The following is a 12123-nucleotide window of genomic DNA, read 5'->3' on the forward strand; positions in this document are numbered from 1 at the left end:
CAGCCTTGGCTTGCCTAATGATAAACGCTCATGTGTGAACCATTTTTTGATTAAGTGCCATCAAGTCAGTTTCAGCTCTTAGTAACCACATAGATAGATTCTCTCCAGGATGATCTGTCTTCAACTTGGCCTTTAAGGTCTCTCAGTGGTGCATTCATTGCTGTTGTAATTGAGTCCATCCACCTTGCTGCTGGTTGTCCTCTTCTTCTCTTTCCTTCAACTTTCTCCAGCATTATAGACTTCTCAAGGGAGCTGGATCTTCGCATAATGTGTCCAAAGTATGATAGTTTGAGCTTGGTCATTTGTGCCTTGAGTGAAACTTCTGGATTGATTTGTTCTGTGATCCATTTATTTGCTTTCCTGGCTGTCCATGGTATCCTCAAAAGTCTTCTCCAAGACCTAGGTTCAAAAGCATCAATACCTTTTCTATCTTACTTCTTCAAAGTCCAGCTTTCACATCCATAGAGTGTCACAGGCAAAACCATTGTCCGGACGATTCTAATCTTTGTAGGTATAGACACATCATGGCATCTAAATATCCTTTCCAAGGCCTTCATTGTAACCCTACCAAGTGCTAGTCTGCGGCATATTTCTTGACTAATGGATCCTTTGCTTTTGATGGTTGATCCTAAAAGGCAGAAGCTATCCAGCACTTCAGTGTCTTCATTATCAATTCTGACGCTGGTTGCTGTACCCATTGTCATTAGTTTAGTCTTCTTTACATTTAGTCGTAGTCCCATTTTTTTTCACTGTGCTCCTTGACTTTCATTACTAGAGCTTGCAGATCATCCACAAACCATAACTCTGCTCTAATATTTACAGTCCTCCTTGCTTTGCTATAAATGGAAATACCTTTAAATATTGTATTGTTTTGAGTTCTTCAGTAATATGCAGGTAAGTGAGGAAGAACTCAAAAGCCACAACATCAAGGATTTATCACAAAAGCCTGGCATTCTTCTCCATGCTGAAGAGTTATTGAAGCCAACCTTGAATGTTTCTACTCAGATGATCAATCTACTGACAACTTCCATTTCCAATTGCAGATAGAAGTGCCACTAAATTGAGAACCTATTGTTCTAGAAGTCTCTGTTCCTATAGTATTTGACTTTATAAAGACTGAGATAGCTGGGGTGGAGGGGGGTGAGGATCAGAAGCTCAAACTAATATTCACAAGGATACAAAATAACCTAGTGATAGCATGAAGCTCTCTCCTGAGATCGAGTGTTTTGTTATATCAGTGGTGCAAGCACTGTCTGTCTCTGATCTAAGAGTGCTACAACAATCTTCCCTTTCTTGACGTTACTGCAAACACTCCCATTAGTCATAACAGAGCAGGAATGCAGTGGCCTGTGTAGCTTAGTCGAAGAGTTTAACCCTACTTACTCAGGCAGCCCACAAATTCAATCCAACATCTGATTTTTTTTACTTGTACAACGGTTCAGTCAGAAATAAAAGAGAGTCAGTAACAATCTCTGGGGAGATTAGAAGCCTGTGTTTTGCCTCTCATATTCTGAGACCATGACTGTGTTAAGTAGATTTATTTTCTCTGGTAGCCTAGATTTCCATAGTTCACAGGGAAACATGGTATCCTGTGGATGACCCAGCAGAGCTGACTCCAGGACTTACTTTGACAGATGGGATGGGAGAGAGGAGGTAATGACTGAGCAATTCTCTTGCCAAAGAGTTGCCTCATCACCTCTGCATATAGGCTACAGGGAGCAACTGCATTTGGAACTGGCAGTGAGTCCTTCTGAGGATCATGGGCCAACAGGGGTTCCTTTGATTTCGCATACCAAGGGGCCTTCAGCCAGACCAGTTTTCACTCAGATAACCACTTCTGATGTTCAGTTTTGTAAACAAGCTCTCAGAGAAGGACTTTGTCCCTTCAAAGGAAATGAAGTAGCAGCAACAGGTTTTTCAAGGCAACCCCAGTTCTAATGACTTTTTAATTGCAGCTATTTACTTCTCCCAACTATGTGATCTTCTCCTTTTCCTCCCTGTGTTTGATGCAATATGGCCCAACTGCTGTGGTGATTCCATCCTACCTACTTACACTATGGACATTTATAAAGCACAAATAAACCTGTCATTAGGGTGCTATACTAGGGATTGAAATAGACTGTGTGCATCCAAACCCAAAGCACCTGAGCCTAAAGCACCTGAAATATAAACTCAGTGGATGTATAACTTGAGTATTGTGCTGAGGCAGACTATAGCTGAAGCACAGAGAGGGCCTTAAAATTTCCCTGTCATAGTTTGGGAGCCATTTGACTAAGAACATACAGTTATTTGACATTCATGCTCTCAAGAATTACAACTCCAGAAGGCCAGTGTTTGTGGAGCTATAAATTTTCAAAATTGCCAAAACACAGCCATTACTTCTACCATTTCAACACAAATGGTTTGTTATTTAGCATGCCATGAGAAGAAATAGAGGAAAAGATGCATACAGGCCCCAATCCCAACTAATGTTACACACTTAAGTTCCATTGAAATTGAGAGGGCTTAGTTCAGTCACAACACATCTCAACAATAGGCCTGTTCAGGTGAGCATTAGTTCACTGTGAATACACCCGCCCTATGTCACTCAAGGACATGCCGATGCATTCTCAGCACATCCCTGTAAACAGGGTTTTGCAGCACATGTAGAGGTGCCATTTGGATGATCACCCCTCTCACACGCCATGAAAGGACATGCTGGGAATGCATCGGCATGTCCTTAAGTGATGTAACGGTGGGCACGGTCATGATGGAGCTCAAGCCTTATTGCATGTAAAAGGGGCAGCAGGTCAACGTTCATCTGAATGGGCCCAATATTTATTCAGTACAATGTTTCTGAAATTAACACAGATCTTTTAGAAGGACTTAATTTCTAGGGCTGTGAAAAACCTGGGTGTTCAATTTGCTTTGATGAAAGAGATTTGGCCCAGCTACTGAGGCTTTGTTTTGGATTGGAACAAATCAAAGCAACCCTGGCTGAACTGGATTGAACCATTCCTCTTTGACCCCCACCCCCACCCCTCCCCCTCTCCTGACCCTGTAATTACTTACTGAACACAGGAAAGAGACAGGCCAGGCTGTATTTCATCTTTGCTCCTGGTGGAGATAGATTTTTCCTCATTTTCCTGCAGTCCTTGGAAAGGAACAGGATTTATTGGATATTATATTCTTTTCTAGGACTACCATTGCTGCAGGGACTACAGGAAAGGGAGAAAAAACCCTACTAGAAGTCATTTTTAAAGTGGAGTTACAGAACATGTTACTTCATAAGAACAGCCCTGCTGGATCAGGCTCAAGTAGGGTTGCCAACATTGCATTGGCTCAGTTCTGGATAGGGATTCCAAGGCAGGGGCATGGCTACCTAGGGGCGGGGCTTATCTGTTTTTTAAAAAAAACTTTTAGAGCTGCCGCTGAGCTGCAGCAGAGTGGGACAGCAGTGAGAAATCTCCCGCCTCCCAAATGAAACTATATGAATGGCTGCTGCTTGTTGAGCTGCTCTCTGGCTTGGGCTGGGGGCCAGGCTCACTGGGAGGGAGGGAGGGAGGGGCCGGTGCGCCCTGCACTGAACAACACAAAGCAAAGCATTCACCAGTGAGTGAGTGACACACTGACTGTGACTGACCAAGCTTAGCCGACCAAGGGAGGGGCAGAGTTTGTCAGTGTCTAAGATAAAGTGGCGAAAGACTGCTTTCCCCTGGCCCACCTTCCTCCAAATGAGGCAGACGGGCCAACCCTGAGTGCCTGACCACTAACACCTGTGGGTACATAGGGATTTCACCAGCCCTGCCCAGAGTCCCTCTTTAGAGGAGAGATTCTGGGGGCTTATAAGGAAGGGGACTGCTGTTGGTGGCCTGTAGGCAGCAGTGTAGCCAGCCTGCAGGCAGCTGATCTTCGGTACCAGGCCTTTGGTGTAGGGCTGTGGCTCACTATATTCCTTTATGGCTGTTTTAGAAGCTGTAGCAGCAGTCTAGCCAGCTTTCAATATTGAGTCTTGGGTGAAGTTAGTCTGTGATGTGTTTGGGTCTGTCTAGAGATGGGGAAACAGGGGGTGTGTCCGTTGACTGTGGGGCAGCTATTCCGGGTGGTGGGAAAGAGAAGAAGTATTGTTGGCAGGTCAGCAGGCTGTTCCAGGGGAAGGGAAATCAGAAATGTAACAGCTGCTTCCTCTTCTGGCTGTCCTGCCAGCTCATTGACCTCAGGGAGTACTGCCAATACCCCACAAAGACTCACCTTGTTCCTTTGTAACATCTGGCTGGTCCAGAATAAATCCAAAGTCATCCATGATCTGAATATGGATGAAGGGGCTGAGCTGGTGTACATCACAGAGACTTGATTGGGGGAGGCTGGTGGTCCAGTCTGGTCCCAGCTTCTTCCTCCAGGGTACTTTGTAGAGGAGCAGGTGAGGGGATGTGGGTGGGGAGGTGGAGTGGCTGTGGTCTATAAGGATAACATTTCCCTTACCAAGATCCCTGTTGAAGTATCTGGCTAAATTGAATGTGTGTACTTAAGTTTGGGGACCAGGGATAGATTGGGACTTCTGTTGGTGTACTGATCACCCCTCTGCCCAACAGAATCCCTAACTGAGCTCACAGAATAAGTTGCAGGGTTGGCATTGGAGTCTCCCAGACCTTTGGTGCTGGGGGGCTTCAATGTTCACTTTGGCACTAATTTGTCCAGGGCAGCTCAGGAATTCATAACAGCCATGGCAACTATGGGCCTATCCCAAGTGGTCTCTGGACCAACGCACATTGCAGGTCACACACTTGATCTGGTCTTTTACACTGATTAGGATGGTGTTCCATAGGTAGAGTTCCCTGTGATGTCCCCATTGTCATGGACAGATCACCATCTGGTTAAGGTTGGACTTACAATCACATCCCGCCTCCGCAGTGTTGAGGGGACTATTAGAATAGTCCACCCGGAAAGGCTATTGGATCGAATAGGATTCCAAGAAGTCTTGTAGGGATTTAGTGATGGCTCTGCCTGTGTTCCTGTTGATGACCTGGTGGAGAATTGGAAAAGCAGACTCACTGGGGCAGTAGACATGATCACTCCTAAGCGTCCTCTCCATCCTGCTTTGAAACTGGCCCCTTGCTATATGGAAGATCTATGGGAGGCTGAAGTGGCAAGGTAGATGAGTAGAGCACAAGTGGAGAAAGACTTGACTCAAATCCAACAGATTACAAAATAGAGCACATTTAAAGATCTATGCTCAGGAAATACGTGCAGCAAAGAAGCAATTTTTTGCTGCCTGTATTGCATCTGCGAGTCCAGCAGCATTGCCTAAAGTTGTGAGAGGGCTAGTATATGCCTCTCCTTCCTTGAATCAGAATTTGGAACCATCAATTACCCACTGTGAAGTTTTTAATAAGGCTATTCTCATGAGCAGCTTAAATTGGGCTAAGGGAGCCCTGCCTGGTTTCAGCTGCTCATGTGCAGCAACGGGAGCCATGTGGCTCCCAGCGGCAAGCCTGCCTAATTACCTCCCTTAAACGAGGTTAGTGGAGCGAGTGCTAGGGGTGTTAAAATAGGTTTGACGTCGAACGTGTTTGATGTTGAACCGATTCAGTTTGACCATTCGGGGTCAAACTGAACCACCCCCTGTTTGGTCCGACCGCGGACCGAACACCCTCTGACTGTTGGGGGGGGTTCACGAACGTTCACACATGTGTTGCTTTTTTTAAAAAGATGGTGTTTTTAAAATGATGTCATTTGCAGACTGTCACTCTTCAAAATGTGAGTTTATGTATGGTGTCCATCAGGGCTCCATAGTGTCTCCAATGCTTTTTAACATCTACATGTAACCACTTGTAGAGATCATGAGGAGATTTGATGTGGGGTGTTATGAGTATGCTGATGACACTCAGATCTATTTCTCCATGTCAATGCCATCAGGAGAAGGCATAACCTCTCTAAATGCCTGCCTGGAGGTGGTAATGGGCTGGATGAGGAATAATAAACTGAGACTGAATCCAGATAAGATGGAGGTACTTATTGTGTGGGGTCGTAACTCTAGATACGATTTTGATCTGTCTGATCTAGATGGGGTCACACTTCCCCAAAAGGAACAGGTATGCAGTCTGGGAGTGCTTCTGGATCCATACCTCTGCCTGGTATGTCGGGTGGAAGTGTTGGCCAGAAGGGTTTTCTATCAGCTTTGGCTGATAAGCCAGCTGCATCCATTTCTTGAGATAAATGAACTTAGAATGATGGTACATATGCTGGTAACCTCTGGATTTGACTTCTGCAATGTGCCCTATGTGGGGCTGCCTTTGTACATAATCTGGAAACTGCAGTTGGTACAGAATGCAGCAGCCAGGTTGGTCTCTGGGTTATCCTGGAGAGAACACATTACTCCTATGTTGAAAGAGCTACACTGGCTGCCCATATGTTTCCGGGCAAAATACAAAGTGCTAGTTATAACCTATAAAGCCCTAAATGGGCTTTAAATACCTTTAGGTCCTGGGTATTTAAGCGAATGTCTTCATCATTATAAGCCCCATTACCCATTGAGATAATCCAGAAAGGTTCGTCTGCAGTTTCCACTGGCTTTTCTGGTGGCCACACGGGGATGGGTCTTCTCTGTTGGTGCCCTGTGATTGTGGAATGCACTTCCTACTGAAATACGAACCTCCCTATCTCTAGCAACTTTTTAAAAGCACCTGAAGACTTACCTCTTCACCCAAGCTTTTTAATCTGACTCTGGTTTTAAATTGCTTTAAGGTTTTTATTTCTTGCGTTTTAACCTGTTTTATGTAGTGGGGAAATGACTTGCCTAGCAAGCATGAGGTTGCTGGTTCGAATCTCTGCTGGTATGTTTCCCAGACTATTGGAATACCTATGGGAAACAGCAGCGATATAGGAAGATTCCGAAAGGCATTATCTCATATTGCATGGGAGATGGCAATGATAAACCCCTCCTGTATTCTACCAATTCTACCACAGGGCTTTGTGGTCACCAGGAGTCAATACCGACTCAACGGCACACTTTAGCTTTAAACAGCCCAGAGACAAGAGTTTGGGGCGGTGTACAAGTTTGAGAGATAAATAAATAACCATTGCACCAGATAAAGTTACTCTGAAGGGAGTTCCATATCTTCAGTAAGTTTTTGTGGAACACATGCAGTTATACTTTATAATACAAATGCTTGTCCTTCCAGATGTACCTCATAAAAGTATAGATTTTTAGAAGTATTATGGAAAAATATTTCAGCATTTTGTGTGCTCAAATGTTGGGTAATTTGTTGGCTGTACAAACATGATGGCTCTGGATATCAAGTGGATATTATGTAGAACATGCAGTCATTGCAAAAAAGCTTACCAAACATTACTGTTTCAGTCTCTGAAAAACAGGAGGTCACAGTATTTTCTAGCTGAAGATTAGTATGTTGGAGCCATTGCATGATAATAATGATAATGGGCAATAAAAAGGGATGGAATTTTATCACAAGAAAAGACCACATGAATGAAAAATGTGTCAAAATGTCTGACACTAGAGGTGTTGGATGACTACCTTGAAGAAGCATCGCACCCTAATAAGAACCACACATCTGAATCTGTCATAGGTGATCGCAGCACCTATCTTCTTCTTCTTCTTCTTCTTCTTTGCTATACTCCAAACATACTTCCTAAGAATTGAATTTGATCTCCCCAGTTCTCTGAGCTGTTAAAGTGGCCTGAAGTTATTTTTGTATATTCTTCAGTTGCAAATGGAATTATATTCAGAAGGAAATAGAAGTATATTTCTTTACATTACAGGAAAATTGGCATATGATTGCCTGCCTTAACTTTGTTGTTGAGATGTGAAGAGCTGACATGACTAAATGACAGAAACTAAATCGCAGTTCTGAGCCAGATGTTAAAGACTTAAACACTTATTTTTCTGTTGCAAGAAAAGCTATTAAACTGAACAGTGCCTTTTCTTAGCTGAAGGGATTTGCAGAATGGGAGGAGTGTGCAGGAAAATGATATTTTATCTGCTCTTTGCCAAGACAGAGACAGAGCCGGCTCCAGAATTTGGGGGCCTTTGGGCAAGATTTGCTCAGGAAGCTCCTTGTGCTTTACAAATAATTATCTCATGCTACCTTTAGTCTTGGGTGCTCCCAGAAAAGGGAGAATAACATTTGGGACAGTGTTCTTTGCTCATTCTGAGGCTCCAGCAAATACTGGACTTTAACAAACTGCTACTGAATTCTATCCATGTTTACCTTTGATAATCCATTATACTGTTTTAGGAAATGCCTTAGGGAATCATTCTGCTTGACTCTTTTAATTCAGATTAAAGAAACTTTTGCTAACTGGTCCTCCAAGTAAAATTATTTTTGTTGCAGCATGTATTGAATATGCTTTATTTTTTAAAAAATAGCATGAATACCTGAAATAGTCTTTCCTTTCTTCCTTTCCCTTTGAATTTCTGGTGCAAGGCTGTTTCCTTCAATGTCCTTGTATTCTCAGGGCCGTCCCTAGTGGGGCTCAGGGCTAGGGGAGAATCAGCATGTTCAGGGCCTCCTTAACATTTCAATCTAATATATACTATATGTAAAACACAGACACAAATATACACATTTTAACACATTTACATAACTTTCATTTGATCCCCAAAAGACACTACTGAAACATATCCACACAGCACTAAAACCAAACTCCTCAATCCCATGATTTGTGTACAGATTTAAACTGAAAGATTTATACCTTTCATCAACTTTGAGTATGTACAACCACCATATTAAAAGGAGGGATGTGCACGAACCGGTCCGCAGGTCATGTTAGAGGCCTGCGAACTGGTTTACAAGTGGCCCAGTCCGGCAGTCTGGCGCTGGGGGGAGGGAACTCTTCGAGGGTGGGGGGTTGTACTTACCCCTCCCGCCGCTTTTCCCGCTCCGGCGCTCTATTTTAAAGTTAATTTTTCGGGGTGGCAGTGATCCTCCCTTCTGCCTTTGCCCCCTTGTTGATGGTAAAAGTGGAAGTAACTTCTACACATGCACCTGCCGCTGATGCGCACACGCACCATGTGATGTGTGCGGGGTGTGCATCAGCGGCAGCTGCATTCGCTGAAGTTATTTCCACATTTTGCAGCCAACAAGGGGGCAGGGGCGGCAGGGAGGACCACTGCCACCCCGAAAAATTAACTTTAAAATGGAGCGCCGGAGGGGGAAAACCGGCGGGAGGGGTAAGTACAAACCCCCTGCCCTTAAAGAGCCACCCCCCCTGTCGTCAGACTGCGCCTCCGTGTTCCGTGCACATCTCCAATTAAAAGTGTTCTTCACGTGCAAAAAATTGTGGACTACAAGATTATCAATACTGTAATAAGAATCCATTATAAGGAACATACAGCAGCTTTCTATGGGCCATCTACTGTTTTCAACATTCTGGGTGGAAAAGAAGGATGTTCATTTATAGAGTCTTAGGACTAGCCCACACTTTAGGAACTAGGAAGCTGCTAAATACTTAAACAGACCTTAGGTCCATCTAGCTCAGTATTGTCTACAGAGATTGGCAATGGCTTCTCCAAGGTTTCAGGCACACGAATCTCTCTCAGCCCTATCTTGGAGATGCTAGAGAAGGAGCTTGAAACCTAGATGCTCTTCCCAGAGCGGCTCCATTCCTAATATCTTACAGTGCTCACACATGTAGTCTCCCATTCATATGCAACTTGTGTGGACCCTGCTTAGCTAAGGGGACAACTCATGCTTGCTACCACAAGACCCACTCTCCTCTCACGTTGGTGGCCAAAACTATGTTGACAGCACATTTTTCACAACAGCTACCATCCTGTGGCATGAAAATCATTCCAGGACCCAAGCAGCATCCACAAAAAGTCTGTAACTGGAATAATTTGTGTCCATTCTGGACTTCTAAAATGTCAATGTTTCCACTGCTCTCCACAAAAACAAAGCTACAAGATGTGAAAGATCAGCAAGCAATATTATGGTCAAGGAATGCTTAACAGAATTGGCACCATCCACCCACCCGATTTTGAATTGCTAATTTTAACACAACTTTCAAACTTTAATAAATTGATTAAATAACCCTGAGATGCCCAAATGAAAAAAAGTTTTGAGTGGCTCTAACCTCACAGTCAAGAAAGTTGTAAGATGCTGAGCAAAAGAAAATCAATTTTTCTATTCACAAAGTTCCTCCCTTGAGCAACACCCCCGAGAGATTAAAAAACCCATTTCATTGTTCCAAAAGAGAATTCTGAAAGAACCTCACTATCCCTCAGCTGCCTGCCAATTAATTCATAAGAATAAGCCAATCACTGCAAATGCTTGTTTTAAATGTATGCATATCATACATTGAAATGGTAAAATGGATTGTACCATTTTATACTGAAGGTGAAAAATCCCACACACCTTTACAGGGTCCTTCATATTAAAAAATCCCTATAAGTAGAGTGCGCACACAGTAAGAAGCAGGCTGGATGACAGAATATTTCTCAGATATTATTGGGGCATTTTCCACTTCTGCAAGTAGGTTTTTTAGAAGTGGTAATGGCAGAGCAGGGAAGCAACTTGCCTAGGGAGCAAGAGGTTGCTGGTTTGAATCTCCACTGGTATGTTTCCCAGACTATGGGCAACACCTCTACCGGGCAACAGTGATACAGGAAGATGCTGACAGGCATCATCTCAAACAGGGTGGGAGATGGCAATGGTAAACCCCTCCTGTATTCCACCAAAGACAACCACATGGCTCTGTGGTTGCCAGGAGTTGACACTGACCTGACGGCACAACTTTAGCTGAAGAGTATTTTAAAAATGGGATAAAACAACCTAATAATGATATAACATATCTAATTAGTTCAAAAGCATGTCATAAACACCCTTTCCAAACCCCACCCTTCTAATTCTGTGGGTTTTTGTTAGGGATGTGCATGGAACCAGCTAGCCCAGTTTGGTTCAAGGCCAGAGCGGCCTTGAGCCCAACCAGGCCAGTTAGGTCTGGCACCCCCTCAAACCCCCCTGGTTCGGGGGGTTCGCAATCATTAAATTCATATATATATATATATATATATATATATATATATATATATATATATATATATCTTTTACTCCCCTCGGGGGAGTCCCTGGAGGTGGAGAGGGTATTCATGGAGGTTCCCCCTCACCCAGTTTGGCCTTCAAAATCACCCCCTTGCCTGGGCCATGTAGAGGCTATGAGCACAGGCAACCAGCCCCCAACGTGGCCACCTGGCCACCGGGTGAAGGCCAAAAACCAGCCAAAGAGTGCCCAAACCAGGTGAGGGGGTGATTTAGAAGGCCAGCAGGGGGGGGAACCTCCACAGACACCCCCACTGCCTCCAGGAACTCCACCAAGGGGAGTAAAAGGTTAATTAAAAAAAAAGAATTTAAAGATTGTGAACCCTCAAACTTTGGGGTGGGGGTTCAATTCAACCCCAAACTGTCAACCCCCCGAACCGAACCCCCAAACCGGTTCGCACATTCCTAGTTGTTATTTTTTGGCTAACTGCCAGTGTTTCCTGCATGGGCATATTTCACTCACTAATTCAGGTAAATGTGAAGCATAATGGAGGGAGGAGGCATCTAGAACATTGCAAAACATTGACTGGGCAGCATAAAGAAAACAATTACAAAGCATTCATTGTAAGGATTTTGACCACTATAATAAACAACAAGGTTGTTCACCCGACCACTTAGGCTGGGGCTTGAGAGGCCTGGGGGGAAGACAGAATCATACCTACCTTCCTCCACAGAAGAAGGGCTCCCTCTGGGCTTCGCCATGCCCACACAACTGCCACTACAGCAAGCGGCATGGCAGTCTGGAATTGGGGGGAGTGAAGCCCAGCTACCAGAAAACCCACAATGCACTGCATGAGCAGCGTTGCATTTGGGGAATGCCTGCTGCTGGGACACTCCTTCCCCCCGGCTCTATGGTTGAGATGCCAGCAGCCTGAAAGGACCTGCCAGCAGCCTACACAACTGGGCAGTGAGGTTGGAGAGAATGTGTTTGAGCGATGCCAGCATCAAGGCTTGAGTACACCCAGCACAACATTTAGTTTGGGTTGTGGGGTTTTTTTGAACGGCAGCTTTTTGTGCCACACATTACTGAAAACTCTGAAACAATGATTTGACTACAGGATTAAAACATGAAAATCCAGAATTAATG

The 12123-nt window shown here is 44.3% G+C and overlaps 1 long non-coding RNA gene across 1 annotated transcript; it reads right to left on the reverse strand.

Moving 5' to 3' along the window:
- Window positions 1-3072: 3072 nt before the first annotated feature.
- LOC128328538 (uncharacterized) lies at window positions 3073-11786 on the reverse strand. Its single transcript, XR_008309278.1, has 4 exons — window positions 11699-11786; window positions 8375-8478; window positions 4870-5002; window positions 3073-3197 (listed from the first exon to the last, which is right to left on the reverse strand). It is a non-coding gene; the product is annotated as an uncharacterized LOC128328538 (long non-coding RNA).
- Window positions 11787-12123: the final 337 nt, after the last annotated feature.

Source organism: Hemicordylus capensis, chromosome 5 (assembly GCF_027244095.1).
Source record: "Hemicordylus capensis ecotype Gifberg chromosome 5, rHemCap1.1.pri, whole genome shotgun sequence".
Lineage (NCBI taxonomy): Eukaryota > Metazoa > Chordata > Lepidosauria > Squamata > Cordylidae > Hemicordylus > Hemicordylus capensis.